The 16,467-nt window shown below is 50.3% G+C and overlaps 1 protein-coding gene across 2 annotated transcripts in view; it reads left to right on the forward strand.

The window, feature by feature from the left end:
- The first annotated feature begins 1,572 nt into the window (after positions 1–1,572).
- The window catches only part of LOC132819297 (uncharacterized), a 44,006-nt gene continuing 29,111 nt past the window's right edge, over positions 1,573–16,467 (forward strand). The window contains exon 1 of one of the 2 annotated variants that reach the window (XM_060830738.1): positions 1,573–1,812. The gene's annotated coding sequence lies outside the window, so the exon portion shown is untranslated. Of the gene's footprint in view, positions 1,813–15,511; positions 15,611–16,467 lie in introns of those variants that run through there. The other variant, XM_060830739.1, reaches the window with a different exon arrangement.

Consider the following 16,467-nt stretch of genomic DNA (forward strand, 5'->3'; position numbering starts at 1 on the left):
CTCAGCATTGACTCTGTCAAGCCCCTTCAAAATCCTGTCGGTTTCAATGAGATCACCTCTCATTCTCGTAAACTCCAGTGGGAATGATAGTTTTGGACAGAGTTAGATTGTTATAGATGGTGTTAGATAGTTATGGACAAAGTGAGATAGTTAAATATCACGTTAGGTCATTATGAGTAGACTTAAGATAGGGTTATAGGGGAGAAATTGAGGACTGCAGATGCTGGAGAGTGAGAGTTGAAAAGTGTGGTGTTTTAGGCTCCAAGCTTTCGAATGAGATAGTTATACATAAGCTAGATACTTTTGGATTGAGTTAGACATTTACAGATAATGCTAGATAATTATTGATTAAGTGAGATAATTGTAGATTACGTTAGATAGTTATAGATACGTATACTCACTGTTAGATAGTTAGTGAGTTAAATAGTTATAGATGGTGTTTAATAGTTATGCATAATGTTAGCTGGTTATATATAGAGTTAGATAATAATGAGTTAAGGGAAAACTAACTGGAAAGTGAACTGAGAGTGAGGATAAAATATTTTGATGAGAATTGTTTTGATTTGTTTATTGGCTGGGGATGTTGCTAGCTTAACCAAATTTATTCTCCATCCTGATTTGCCCAGAGGGTGGTTTACAGTCAACCTCAGCACTGTGGGCCTAGAGTCACATGTAGGCCTAGAGTCACATGTAGGCCAGATCATGTGGGAATGGCAGATTTTCCCCCTTAAAGGTCATGAGTAAATGAGATGAGACTCTACAATGGTTGGCAGTGGTCACATGGTCACCATTCGACTATTTTTCTTTTCAGATTTTTTTTCACATGAAGGGAGGATGTTCAAGTCAAGCAGGAAGACCACCACAGACTGGTTGGGCTGAATGGCCTGAATCATGTGCTGAATTCCTTCAAATAAACATATTTCCAGGATGTCATTATCTCCAAATGATGGGAACTGTGAGTGGGTTTAGTGGTGCCATGTGATGTCAGGAGCTCCATGGACATATCTGACCCTCAGCTTTGGACAATTGGACCACATCATGGCCAATGATCCTTGCTCCAAGGAGAACCTCTGGAACTCAACTTGCTTGCACCTGAAGGAATCCAGGAGAATTAGCAGGAGATGGCTGTGGCAGTTACTCAGTGATCTGGGGAGTTGGGATGTTCCTCCATCCTGGTGAGGCTGAGGAAGATGGGAGGCTATCTCCAATCAGCTGCACCCTCATTGTTGTGTGAGGACCACTCCTGTGAACTTCAATCTGATAGTCACGGAGGAAGGACTGTCCTTTCAGTATATCGTCCCTCACTCCTCAGAAGATGCTGGGAAAAGTGATTAAGTGAGTAAATTCCACTCAGCAGAACTCAAAGTTCAACATTGCAAAACTCACAACTCTCTGCAGAATCTTGCGTCTAAAAATTTCAAATATCCGGTTTGACTTCCAGCCAAAGCTCTTTGAAGCATCACGCCGCAGATAGAGAGCAGAGGTTTGGGGAAAATCAAACCGCCTCTCTCTCGCTGTTTCCTGCTGTCATTTCCTGAGCTTTTTTTTCACGATTTAATTAAACGCATACCAGAGGGGGTGCGGCCAAACCCTCACTCAGACACAGCGCAAACTGAAGCTTCAGCTGAGGTTACGAGCTCTCGTGACTTCCCCTGCTTCATTCCGGATCCCTGAGCTGCCTCTCTCATTCCGGAATGACCAATCTGTGAAACGCCAGGACAAGAACGAGGGGCTTCCCAACCAAGAGAGGGATCAGTCGGCAGCTTGACCATCGTCCTGAGGTCTACACTGCGTCTGCTCCAAAGCAGCTGGGTAAGTGGAGCTGACTTTAAAGGCCGATTGTGTGAGGCTGGGTCTGACAAAGGGGTTGCCTTTGTTTCCAAACGTAGAGGTTTACTCTGATTTGGAAGGGTTCCCTCTGTACCTCTATAGCATGACAGAAACCTCAATGTGGACAATGGGACCCACTGCTATGGGCCAACTGTAAACTGGAGCCAACATCAACAGAAGATTTAACCAGAACGTTGCCAGGGTCAGCGTTGATTTTACTGGAGTCCAACATTCCTGTGTTCATTGTTGCTTCAATGTCACTGTGCTCAGAGGAAGGGGAGAGAGGGAGAGACACAAAATGACCCAGAAGTGGGGGGTTGGGTGAACAGGGTGTTGCTTCATATGTGGAAATCTGGCCAGATGTTTGGGAGGGAGACATTTGCTATATATAGGCATTCTGCTGAGTCAGCTTCTCACAGAGGCCTGTGCCAGGGCTTCGGAGACTGCAGGCTCCACTTATGTGGAAAATATCTTTTAAAAAGTATCAGGGGAGAGAAACTCTGTCTGAAATTACTTTCCTGTAAAGCTTTGTTGTTGTATCCATTAACGTTGGCAGGTGAATGAGAAAGCAGATGCATGAGCTCATCCCTCCTCACCGAGTCCTCACTTAACCACTCCCTGTAGTTTCCTCAATAAAAAAAACAAAATAACTATGGATGCTGTAAATCCCTCTCATTTCCTCATTCCCTCCTCCAGAGGAGTTGTTCCCTCATCCACAAGTTTTCCATTTATTCATTGCTGCGGTGTGAGGAGCATTGACAAAAGCCAATATTTGTTGCCTACCCCCACACCCTTTGAGCGTTTAACTTTCCGAAAGCGTCACATGGTCTCTATTTCCTCACCATTTCGTCACGGTTCCACTCCCTTTCTTCTTTTGCTTAAAGACAATTTCTTCCTCATCTTCACTGCCTCACAGAAATTCCAAAACTCTCATCAGAACTTTGTTGCCTCCAGACTGTTTTCCCCAGGCTGTTTTTCATCTTCCAGCCTCAGTTCATTCAAACTCCTTCTCCCTGTATCCCCATTCACCTTCAGCCACGTCCCCTTATCACCCTTCGTGGATCTGCATTGGACCCTGGTGTACCCACGTCTCAATTTTAAACATTTCACCCTCACTCGTTCCACAAAGAGTGTGAACTTTGTCCATCAGCAAAGAGGCAGGTGGCTCCACTCCGCTCTGAGGAATTCTCTAAACTCTCGCCTCACGTCTGCTTCGACGTCTAATTGTGTCTGGAAACACCTTCTGAGGATTTGCTGGGTGAACGATTCTGCACAAATGCAAGTTGTTGTTGTTGTGAACTGGATCTCCGTGCGGGGACGGTGTGACTCCAACAGGAAGCAGCCCTCAGACACCCCTCATGTTGCAGCCTCCCTGAGATTCCTGAACCCTATCAGATGAACATGGATGAGTGGTGTGGAGTGGGCTGACAGTGAGCAGAGTCCAGTGAAGCTGTTACTGTCTTGAAAGGGTTAAAGATGCGCAGAAAGCAGCTGGTTTTCTAACAAAGCTGATTTGCCCAAAAACATGTTTACAAGGATGAATGAGCCGCTGTTGTATTTCCTTCATCCTTATGACATCCCTGCGGATGCTACATTAGATTATTTTTATATAAAAGTTCCTGGAACAGATTACCCTGGGTCTCTATTTAGCACAGTTCTGCTCCCAGCTCCCTCCCTCCCTCTGGTACAGTTTCCGACCTCTCAGTACAGTCCCTACAAACAGCAGAGAACAGGCACTGCACAGTCAATTGTTCACCCTGAGCTGTTTCCTGATCCCGTTCCTGAGCAGTCTCAATCCCCCAAAGTTTAAGATTAAACCCCGATTCAAGCTTCTCCTCCAGCAAAAAATAGTTTCCCTCCGTCAAATTAGGAAATCATCTTCAACAGCTCCATCGGTCTGCTCCTGCTCCAAGGAACACAGGGCTGCTAACCAGGTCTGGCCTACACTCATTGGCATTGATCCTGAGATGGGGATCCCACCGTGGTGTGTCAGGGAGTTTTAGAGCGTCTGTTACAGTATCAACAAGTCAGAGTCTGCACTCGTGACGTCGGGATAAGAGTTTGAATACAGTGCAGCTGGGGAAATTAAATTTGGATAATTAATTAAATAAATCTGGAATGTAAAATTAAAGCCTGAGTCAGTAACAGTAATCAGAAAGCTGCTAGCTTTCATCATTCTTAGCACAGTTCTTTGAAATGGTTTTACCCTGACTAGGCAGTGGGTTCTTTGGATTTACCCTGACTAGGCAGTGGGGTCTGTGGTTTTATCATGACTAGGCAGTGGGGTCCGTGGTTTTACCCTGACTAGGCAGTGGGTTCTTTGGATTTACCCTGACTAGGCAGTGGGGTCTGTGGTTTTACCCTGACTAGGCAGTGGGGTCTGTGGTTTTACCCTGACTAGGCAGTGGGTCCGTGGTTTTACCCTGACTAGGCAGTGGGGTCCGTGGTTACTGGATTAGTAATCCAGAGACTGTGGATAAAGCTCTGAGGAAACAGGTTCAAATCTCAGCACCAGAAACTGAACTGAATTAGCTGAATAAATACAGTGGCTCTGAGAGCAGACCAGAGGCTGGGGAAAAGGATAATTAGGGAAAGAGTAGAGCCCATGAAGGACCACATGGTAATTTGTGTGTGGAGCAGGAGGTAAGGTTCTGAGCGAGACAGAGGGGAGGGTTTGAGTGGTCTGCAGATTTTAACGTTGATAAATCTCTGAGCTGGATGAAATGGCTGTTGAGTGAGACAATGGAGGAAATAGAAAGGATGCTAGCAATAATTTTCAATTCCACTGCAACTACAGGAGAGGTGCCAGAGGACTGAAGGACAGCCAATGTGTTTCCATTATTCAGGGAGGGAGCAAGCGTCTTCCTCTCATACATATAAAAGTTTGAAAACATGTACAAACAGGTTCAAGAACAGCTTCTTCCCTGCTGTTATCTGATTTTTGAACAGACCTCTCAAATGTTAATTCTGATGTCTCTTTCTCTTTCTCTTTCTCTCTCTCTCTCTCTGTACCTCTGCGGCTGTAACACCGTATTTTGCTCTCTGTTCTGCTACACTGTATGGTATGATCTTCCTATATCTTAGTACATGTGGCACCAATAAATAAATACATCAATACAGGCCAGTCAGTTTAGCCTCATTGGTGGGAGACAATTGCGAGCAAGTCTGAGGGATTGAATTAATCTGTATTTGGTGAGGCAGGCATTAATTAAGTACAGGCAGCATGGGTTTGTTAATGGCAGGCCATGTCTGACCAGCTAGGTTCAATTTTCAGAGAGGTGACAAGATGTGTATATGGGGTAATGTTTTTGTCTGCTTGAACTTCAGCAAGCTTTTTGGTAAGGTCCCATGTGGGAGACTGTAAAGTAAGAAATCATGGTGAACTGACAGTTCTTAGAACAGTTCTGAGGAGAGGTCACTGCACCCGAAACATGAACTCTGACCTCCCTCTACAGCTGCTGCCAGACCGACTGCGTTTTTCCAGCAATTTCTGATTTTGTGTCAGAGGAACTTGCTGTTTATGGTTTATATTTAGACTTGAACAGAGGTGAGTTGACCAATGGACATATAAAATGATGGAGTAGTAAACACAGACAAGTAGCAAGTTATATTCATGCCACACAAATGCCAGGCAATGACCATCATCAATAAGAGATAATCTAACCACTGTCTCTTGACATTCAATGGTGTTACCATCACTGAGTTCCCCACTGTCAACATCCTGGGGGTTATTAATGACCAGAAACTCAACTGAACTCGCCACATAAACACAGTGGCTACAAGAGCAGGTCAGTTGTGAGGGATACTGTGGGGAGTAACTCCTCTCTTGACTCCTTAAAGCCTGCCCCCCATCTCCAAGGCACAAGTCAGGAGGGTGAGGGAATACTCCCCACTTTTCTGGATGGGGGCAGCTCCAACAACACTCAAGAAGCTTGACGCCATCCAGGACAAAGCAGCCGCTTGATTGGCATCACATTCACAATATCGCCAATGCTCAGTAGCAGCAGTGTGTACCATCTACAAGATGCACAGCAGCAATTCACCAAAGACCCTCAGACAGCACCTTCCAAACACATGATCACTTCCATCTCGAAGGACAAGGGCAGCAGATACATGGGAACACCAGCCCCTGCAAGTTCCCCTCCAAGTCACTCACCATCCCGACTCAGAGATAGATCACTGTTCCTTCACTATCTCTGGGTCAGAATCCTGGAATTCCCTCCCTAAGGACATTGTGGGTCTACCCATAGCACACGGATTGCAGCGGGTTAAGAAGGTTACTCACCCCCACCTTCTCAAGGGGCAACTAGAGACGGGCAGTAAATGCCATGTCCACCGAGTGAATAAAGGCAGCTTCCCCTCAGGCAGTGGCTGCTGGCATTCCCAGCAACACCAGTAAAAGACGTCTGTTTTACAATTAGCAGGTCTGGAGTCACATATGGACTAGACCAGTAAGGATGGCCAATACACACCCAGCCTCCCAATACCCCATACCCCTCCCGCAACCCCCACACACCATACCCTTTACCCCTTACCCCTTCCCCACTCACACACCTCTTACCCCTCACCCCTTACCCCACCCATACACCCCATACCCTTCCCACAACCCACACACACCATACCCTTCACCCCTTACCCCACCCATACACACCATACCCCTTCCGCAACCCACACACCTCATACCCCTTACCCTTTACCCCTTCCCCACTCACACACCCCACACCCCTTACCTCACCCACACACCTCTTCCCCTCACCCCTTACCCCACCCATACACCCCACACCCTTCACCCTTTATCCTACCCACACAACCCATACCCTTTACTCTTTACTCCACCCAGCCACCCAAACACCCCTTACCCCACTCACACACCCCATGACCCTTACCCCTTTCCCATCCACATACACCATGATGCTTACCCCACCACACACCCCATTGCCACTCTCAGCCACTTACACCTCCGTCCCCCACCCACAACCCATTCCCCACCTTCAGCACCAAACCAAACTCTAACCCCACTTTACTGGCCTAGCCCTGCACCTCCCACTCCCAATTCCCCATCCACCGTACATACCCATATACAAAATGCCTCTGCATTTCTATCCCTGTCCTCCAGGGCCAGGCCCCCATCCCTTCATCACCCACCCCATCCTCACCACCCCACCCTCAGGATCCATCAACAGTAGTTAGCACTGCTGCCTCACAGCGCCTGAGACCCAGGTTCAGTTCCCGACTCAGGCGACTGACTGTATGGAGTTTGCACGTTCTCCCCGTGTCTGCGTGGGTTTCCTCCGGGTGCTCCGGTTTCCTCCCACAGTCCAAAGATGTGCGTGTCAGGTGAATTGGCCATGCTAAATTACCCGTAGTGTTAGGTAATGGGGTAAATTAGGGGTATGGGTGGGTTGCGCTTCGGTGGGTCGGTGTGGACTTGTTGGGCCGAAGGGCCTGTTTCCACACTGTAAGTCTAATCTAAAAAAAACTCTCCAGGACCCTCCCCAGAACCAACCACCATCCCTGCAGGACCCTATCCACACTCAACCCACTGGACCCATCCACTCCCTGGTACGCCCCACAGGACCAACCCACTCCCCTACAACCCCACCCACTGCCTCAGGACCCCACCCACTCCTCCAGGACCCCCAACTGCCCCAGGACTTTGCCCACACTGTACATCAGGCATCCATCTACACTCCCACCTACCCACAAGCCTTAGACGGTCAGCCATACCCAACTTATAGAGCGCCCCCACCACCCCAACCATTCCCCCACCATGTAATTGTACCCCCTGCACTGCCATCCCAATATCCACACCATCCTCCTATTGACTTGGCCCTCATCAGAGAAATATTCCCCCCCTCAGACCCACCCCACAAATCCCCAGCTGTCACTCATCTCTCTCACCACCATTTCCTAGCTCCCATCACCTCCCCCCATCACTCCCTCCCTCCATCTCTCCTTCCCCACTCCCCCCATCACACTCTCCCTCCATCTTTCCTTTCCCACTCACCCATTGCTCCCTCCCTCCATCTCTCCCTCTCCACTTCCTCTTTGCCCTCTCCCTCAATATCTCTCCCTGCCCTTCATTGCCCCACCCTCCTCCCTCCCACTCACTCCCCCTCCCTCCCCCTCGCTCCATCTCCCTCCCCCTTGTTCTCCCTCACTCTCCCCTCCCTCCTCCCTCACTGACCCCTCACTGACCCTTAATTGCCCCTTCGCTCCCTCTCCCTTGTTCTCCCTCACTCTCCCCTCCCTCCCCCTTCACTGACCCCTCGCTCCTCCCTTCCCTCCCCCTCACTGACCCCTCACTCCCCCTTCCCTCCTCCTCACGTACCGCTCACTCCCCCTTCCCTCCACCTCACTGACCCCTCACTCTCCCCTCACTGAACCCTCCCTGCCCCCTCACTGACCCCTCGCTCCCCCTCACTCCCTTCCCGCCCCCTCACTCCCCTGACTCCTCCCTCCCCTCCCTCCTCCCTCCCTCCCCCTCACTACCCCTCGCTCCCCCTCACTCCCCCTCCCTCCCCCTCCCTGACCCCTCACTCCCCCCTCACTCCCCCTCACTCCCCTCCCCCCCCTCCCGCCCCCTCACTCCCCTGACTCCCCCCTTCCCTCCCCCTCACTGACCCCTCATTCCCTCTCACTGACCCCTCCCTCCCCCTCACTCCTCCCTCACTGACCCCTCCCTCCCCCTCACTCCCCCCTTCCCTCCCCCTCACTGACCCCTCCCTCCCCCTCACTCCTCCCTCACTGATCCCTCGCTCCCCCTCACTCCCCCTTCCCTTCCCTTCACTGATCCCTCCCTCCCCCTCACTGATCCCTCGCTCCCCCTCACTCCCCCCTTCCCTCCCCCTCACTGACCCCTCCCTCCCCCCTCACTGATCCCTCCCTCCCCCCTCACTGATCCCTCGCTCCCCCTCACTGACCCCTTCCCTCCCCCGCACTGACCCTCAGTTCCCCTGTGAACATCTCGAAGTGACCGGGCTGACCCCACTAACACCAGCCTGTTGTTAGGAGCTGGGTTTTCCCAGTGAGGGTGTTGGGACATTGGGCCTGTTTTGGGAGCTGGAAGGCAGCTCTGTGTGCAGCCATACACCAGGGTAATTACACAGTTAAACTGCACAAAGCTTCACTCCACAGGACACTCTGAGAGCAATTATTCAAAATACATTCCTTTTGAAATGTGTACAGCTAACATTGCTGGCACCATCTCTTTCTGGGACAGAGTTCAATGGGCACTGGCAAACTGCCCAGTCCTCACTCACTGCATTACAGTCTAGCCTGTGGGCTAGGGCAGTCCATCCCGGAAACCTCCATCATGCCAGGACGGAGCAGCTGGGGGCCCACAGTTACACCACACCTCCCCCAGCTCTCAGAAAGAGAGGATGGAGGGTAAGTGTACCCACTGAGACTGAGTGTATCCACCCTGAGTACACACCCAGAGTAGCCTGTTAGCCACTGTGAGTGGGATAGGCCACAGTCACTGTGAGGCCTTTTATAGAAGGCAGCTGCCTCATTAGCATAGGAAAATGTTGATCTCATTAATGATAATGAGGGGCCAGTTCATTCCCATTCATGTAGTCTATTGTCAGATGATTAACAGTTTCTTTGTTGTCAATTTATCAGTATATTGGTCAGGTTTTCAGGGGCCAGTCACATCGTCTTCATTGTGTCCCGTTATATTCTGCAGAGTTTAACACCCTGCTGTGTAACCCACAGTCCCCACCCATTGTTCCCTGAGTTTAACACCCTGCTGTGTAACCCACAGTCCCCACCCATTGTTCCCTGAGTTTAACACCCTGCTGTGTAACCCACAGTCCCCACCCATTGTTCCCTGAGTTTAACACCCTGCTGTGTAACCCACAGTCCCACCCATTGTTACCTGAGTTTAACACCTTGCTGTGTAACCCACAGTCCCCACCCATTGTTCCCTAAGTTTAACACCCTGCTGTGTAACCCACAGTCCCCACATGGTAGTCTGTTTAGCCCTGCTCTCTGTCCATGCCACAGCTGGGCACTAGCCTGGCCTGTGTGCTGATGCAGATAGCTGTCCCACAGCCCAGTGCTGAAACCTAGGGAGGCAATGTCTAACACTGAACCAAAGTGCGCAGCAGGTTATCTACTGCTTGAAGGGGTGGGGGGGCAGGCTGAATTTAAATAGCGACTTTCACATCCGCATGATGATCTAAAGATCTTTTACTTAGAACTGTAGTTTTAATGCAAGGAGCACCACAGCCAATCTGTACACATCAAGGTCCCGGAAACAGCAAGGCGTTGATGATCAGTTTCAGTGATGTTGGTTGAAGATAAGTGAAGGAAGTAGGATCACTCAGTGTTACAGCACAGGATGCCTTTCATCCCATTTAGCCTGTGCTAGCCCTATCCATTCAGTTCCTCTTCCTTGCTGTGTCTCCTTTGCTCTGTCACTTTCCCTTTGAATTACTGATTGATCAAATTGAGCCCCCACTGTCCTATCCAGTTGCACAGCTATGTCCATGGTCACTGTGTGGTGTATGGGTCCAACTCTCAGTCTCGCCTCCTTCAATTCTCTCTCTCCACCAGCCAAGTCCAAACAGTTTCTCCTTATTTACTCCACTCAAACCCTTTCCAGTTTGAACGCCTCAACGCTGTGAAATTCAATGTTTGAACAGGATGTTATTTCACAGTTTGGGAACGACCTCTTTGTTTAAAAATAGAAACTGTTTCAAATTCTCCAAGTGAAATTCCCCAGCCCTCAAACCTGAGACAAGTGGAATCGGGTCACACTGGGGAAAGATCCTGCGAGCAGCAAACATATAATCGAGTCAATGCTGGAACGTAACCAATCTCCCTCCAGAGACTCATTAAATCTCAATTAATCATCTGATTCAGAATGAAGTGGAAACTTCCAAAGCACAGAATGAGGCAAACTTGCCCCCAAGCCCTCTCTCTGGGACAGCTCTTAGGAACACAGGACTTCGGAGCACACAGGCCATTCAGCCCCTCAGCTCTACTCCACCATTCAGTCACCCATCTCAATGCAATTCTCCTGCCCAATCTTCAAGTCCCTTCAGCTCATTAGTCTCCAGCAACATATTGATTTCTGTCTTAAACATGCTCAATGATTGCGTCTCACAGCCCTCTAGTGAATTTCAGAGATTCACTACCTTCTGACTGAAGAAAGTTCTCCTCATCTTAGTTTCAAGTTCCCCTTAGTTTCAAGACCCCTAGGTCTTGACCCTCCTTATTCTGAAATTGCGTCCACTCGTCCTGGTCTCCCGTGACAGGAAACATCCTCCTGGGACCAATGCTAACCCGTCCTCTTGGGATCTTTCCTCATTCCTGATGAAGGGCTTATGCCCAAAACGTCGAATTTCCTGTTCCTTGGATGCTGCCTGACCTGCTGCGCTTTTCCAGCAACACATTTTCAGCTCTTGGGATCTTACAATGTTTCAAACAGATCACCTCTAATTCTTCCCAATTTCCCTGGGTACTGGCCCAAACTTCCTTCATGAGTTGTCCTCCTCAGAAATTAATTGAGTGAATGTTCTCTGAACTGACTATAACACAATTATAATATTTTTCAAATAAGGTGACAGTGCTCCAGGTGTAGCTTCATCAATACCCTGTGCATTTGCAGAGTTTCTTTTATAGCCACTGCCTTTGTAATAAATGCTAATATTTTGTTTGCCTTTCCAGGCACTTGCTATTCCTGCACCCCACCAAACAACAGGGCTGTTCTCTCATTCGAGACTGGTGACGGTTTAACCTGAGCGTCACCATGCCTCAGGTGAGGCACAGATCGAGAGGGAAGGTCCTTCAATGATAATCTCAGTCAGCCTGGGAATTGAACCTGCCCTGTTCGATTCACACTGCATCGCGAACCAGCTGAAAATGTGTTGCTGGTTAAAGCACAGCAGGTTAGGCAGCATCCAAGGAATAGGAAATTCGACGTTTCGGGCATAAGCCCTTCATCAGGAATCACATATCCTACGAAGAGACAGGCATAGCTGGGGCCCATGGCAACTCCTTTAGTTTGGAGGAAGTGGGAGGATTGAAAAGAGAAGTTAACGTGGCTGAAGAGTTTCTGTGCAGAGGAGGTGACCTGGGGGGTGCAGTGAGAGAGGGACTCACTGAAATCCTTGTAGAGGGAGGAAGAGAGCTTCTTCAAGGAAGGCATCCTTGCAAGAGGATTCACAGTAGGTTAAAATCTTCGGGTAAAAAATGAGGTCTGCAGATGCTGGAGATCACAGTTGAAAATGTGTTGCTGGTTAAAGCACAGCAGGTTAGGCAGCATCCAAGGAACAGGAAATTCGACATTTCGGGCATAAGCCCTTCATCAGGAAACCCATCGCGAACCAGCTGTCCAGTCAACTGAGCTAACCAACCCTACATTCATACAACCTCAAAGGGCTTCAGTTAGATTGTCTCTTGTTGGGATAATCAATGCCTGGGACTTGTGTTCCATGTACCAAGACACCTGGATCCCTCTGTCCCTTACCGTTTTGCAATCTGTCTCTCCATTTAAAGTTAATGTTGCTCTGTCCAGGTGCAATCATTCACATTTCCCAAACTTGCCACTTTCTTTGCCATTTACTCAAACTATCGACATTCCTTTTCAGACTCTCAGTCTCCTCTTGGCAGGTCACTGTCTGAACTATCTTGGTATTCTGGCAACTTTCGCTGCTATAGATTCAGTCCCTTCATCCAAGACATCAGTATACTGTAGGTTGTAAGCAGTTAGAGCTTACACTGATCGCTGTCGTTACAGCTTGCAAATGATAAGAACATTTTGAAGAGAGGTTGGACAGACAGAGATTTTTCTCTTAGTGGAGAGGAGACTGAGAGGGGCCATGTTTGAGATGGATAGAATTATGAGGCGCCGAGATAGATCGGCAGGAAGAAATATTTCCCCTGATGGGGTGATCAATGACCTGGTGGATAGGTTTAAGATGAGGGGCAGAAAGTTTTCAGATGTGAGGGAGATCTTTTTCCCCCAGAGGGTGGTGGGAATCCGGAACGGACTGCAGTAAGGTGGCAGAGTGACATAGCGATAATGTCACTGGACGAGTATTCCAGAACCCTGGGCTAACATTCTGAGTTAAGAAAGCTGGCAAATGGAGTACAATGTGTGAAAATGTGAAGTTGTTCATTTTGGAAGGGAGAACAAAAGAACAGAATATTATTTAAATGGAGAGAAATTGCAGAAAACTGCAACAGAAAGGGATTTGGGTAAACCTGTGCACAATACTGCAGAAAGCCAGCACACAGGGTTAACAGGAAATCAGGAAGGCTAATGGAGTGTTGGCCCTTATTTCAAGGGGGTTAGAGTGTAAGAGTTATGAAGTCTTACTGTAACTGGACTAGGTGATGGTGGGACCACATCAGGTGGACTGTCAGCAGTTTGGTTCACCTGATTTTTTGGGAAGATATCATTTCATTGGAGGCAGTTCAATAGAAGGTTCATGAGGAAGATCCCTGGGATAGAGGGATGGTCTCTTCAGCAAAGACTAAAGAGGTGAGGACTCTACTCACTGGGGTTTAGAAAAATGAGAGATGGTCTCATTGAAACATATCAGATTCTTAAGGGTCTTCACAGGGTCAATGCTGAGAGGATGTTTCTCCTCATGGGGAAAGTCTAGGAGCAGAGGGATAGTCTCAGAATAAAGGGGCACCAGTTTCAGACTGAGATGGGGAGAGGGTTATGAGTCTTTGGAACTCCTTACACAGAGAGCTGTGGGGACAGAGTCTGCGTGGGTATTTGAGGCTGAGACAGAGAGATTCTGGATCAGCTGGAGAATCGAGGGTTCCAGGGGAAGGGCAGGAATGTAAACATGAGGAACATTGGGTCAGTCAGGATCAGCACCACGTATACCAGCAAATCAGGTGTCAATTCGGTGAAGCCACCAAACAGGATGACTTGCATTCCAAACAGCATTCTACAAAGCAACCGTACAACCAACAGATCAGATCGAAGCTGTACACTCCTGCCTCTCCCATCATAAATGTCACGGTCAATTACAAACTCACTGGAGGAGCAGGCTCTACAAATCTCCCCATCCCCAATGACAGGAGAGCCCAGCACATCACTCAGTCCAGCTGATTTCCAGATAAAAGTAACTCCCAGGATGTTTGTAATGGGGGCATTCAGTCATGGCAATGTGACTGAATGGCAGGGGGTGATGGTTAGATTCTCCAGTACTGCGGACGGTCACTGCTGAGTGCACGTGCTCCTTGTCACCTGCCAGCCAGGCCTGGACATTGTCCGGATCTTGTATTTGAACATGGACTGCTCAGTATCTGAGGAGTTGGGAATGGTGCTGAACATTGTGTAATCATCAGTGACCATCCCCACTCCCGACCTTGTGATGGAGGGAAGGGCAGTGATGGAGCAGCTGGAGGTGGTTGGGCTGCGGACACTCCCCTGAGGGACTCCTATAGAGGCTTTGCTTGAACACACCATGATTGTGTCAGGTCCCACCTGCCGCTTCCTTTCTCAATGACAGAGGGTGGACAGAAGGACCTGTATTCTCTTGAATCTCAGCCCCCCAGTTGCTCTCAGTCTGACCCCGCTGGTTTCCCTGTCATTCTCTGCACACTCGATGTCGGAATGGGTTTGGGGCTATGACTGGGTTCGGCAGGGACAGTATGGGTGGTCCCAGGGCGTTCCACAGTAATCCCCTTTCCAGTCCAGGTCAGCAACTCCCCGCCTGAGTATCACCCCCAAATACAACCTGGAGGAGAAAGTGAGGTCTGCAGATGCTGGAGATCGGAGCTGAAAATGTGTTGCTGGAAAAGCGCAGCAGGTCAGGCAGCATCCAAGGAACAGGAAATTCGACGTTTCGGGCATAAGCGCTTCTTCAGGAATTCCTGAAGAAAGGCTTATGCCCGAAACGTTGAATTCTCCTATTCCTTGGATGCTGCCTGACCTGCTGCGCTTTTCCAGCAACACATTTTCAGCTCAAATACAACCTGCTCAACCCTGCTCCCCAAAACATTGTTCCAACAAAAAAAAAGCTTTAAAATAAAAACTTACCATGAACGGCCCACTTCACAATCTGACCCTTCAGTCCCAAAATATTCCGACGTGAGCCTCCTGCATTGTGTGTGTGGGTGTGTGTGTCTGTGTGGGTGTGTGTCTGTGTGGGTGTGTGTGTCTGTGTGGGTGTGTGTGTGTCTGTGTGTCTGTGTGGGTGTGTGTGTCTGTGTGGGTGTGTGTGTGTCTGTGTGGGTGTGTGTCTGTGTGAGTGTGTTTGTGTGTCTGTGTGGGTGGGTGGGTGTCTGTGTGGGTGTCTGTGTGGGTGCCTCCAGGGAACACTGGCTTGCTCGGTGGTGGCTGTCTTGTCTAGGTTGAGGGTGACTGAGGCTGGGGGATGTGACAGTTACCCCTGCCCCTAACATTTACCACACTCCCTGAGATCCGCTCCCCTCTCTGTTATTTGCCTGACTCCCTGACATTCATTGCTACCAGTTATCTCCCCTCTCTGCTATTGCCCCCTGGGTGATACCTACCTCTGTGACCTTCAGACCTGCTGCTCTCTGGGACGGGGGGGGGGGGGGTTGTTGATGTTGGGAATCTATCTGAGCGCAGAGCTTACCCAGGGAGATCCTGTGCCAATGGGAGCCACTGGCTCCTCACAAAGTAGTCCCAGCTCAGATCACCTGTACAGTATCCAGGCTCCAGTGCTCAGGCAGGCCTGGGTCCAGGCACTGAGTGATGAGGCTCTTCTTCCAAAGGGAGTCAGCTCAGAGACTGGGAGCCAGTCCCAGGCAGGACTGAGGGAGCAGCTGGATTGTAGAGACAGTGAGTACATTACTATCTGTCATCATGGACAGCTCCTGTCCAAGTCGGTCTGCCTTTCCCTGTCAGTCCCCCCCCCCCCCCCCCCCATTCTCCCCCATTCTCCCCCAGCTCTGGAATGGGGCTGGGTTGGGAGGGAGGGGAGATTTCCCGAGCAGAGTCTCTCTGCTGAGAATGGGCATCTTGCGTAAAGGAGATTCGGGTTAAACCAGCTGCGCTCCTGAATCCGGGCCGGGCCGGGCCGGGGGCTGGGGGCTGGGGGCAGGGGCAGGGGGCAGGGGAGAGCAGGGCAGGGGACGGGGCTCTGCCTCTCCTCACAGCCCATGGGGTTTCCCGGGAATCAGGGGAGACCCTGCCTCAGTCTGTCTGCCTCTGGCCAGGGTGGGGAGAGGGTGGACAGCGCACTCATGTCCCCGGAGCCGCGGGGTAGCTCCCACTGACAGTTCTCCCCGGGCTGGGGGCTGGGGGGGGGGGGGGGGGGGCTGCTGCTGTTCCTGCCGGAGAGGCACCCGCTCCCTGGGGCTCTCTCCCCGGGGCTCTCTCCCCGGGAGTGCCTGCCCCATTCCCCCCTCTCCCCGGGAGTGCCTCTCCCCTCTCCCCAGGGGGTGGGGTTGTGAAGGGGCAGCCTGAGGGTGTTTTCCCCCCACCCCAGCCCCCTCCATGCCGTGCGCCTGTCTGCCTGGGGGTGGGGTGGGGTGGGGTGGGGGTATTAGTGCAGGCAGAGCCGTGTCCGCTCATCTCCCACATTCCCACAGCCCGGAGTCCCGGGGCCCGACTGAAGACAGAGCTCAGACCCACTGCCCCACTCTCCCTCTCCCCCCCCCTCAGTCTCTCCCTCTCTCCCCCCCTCAGTCTCTCCC

The sequence above is a fragment of the Hemiscyllium ocellatum genome, chromosome 10, assembly GCF_020745735.1.
Source record: "Hemiscyllium ocellatum isolate sHemOce1 chromosome 10, sHemOce1.pat.X.cur, whole genome shotgun sequence".
In the NCBI taxonomy this organism is placed as follows: domain Eukaryota; kingdom Metazoa; phylum Chordata; class Chondrichthyes; order Orectolobiformes; family Hemiscylliidae; genus Hemiscyllium; species Hemiscyllium ocellatum.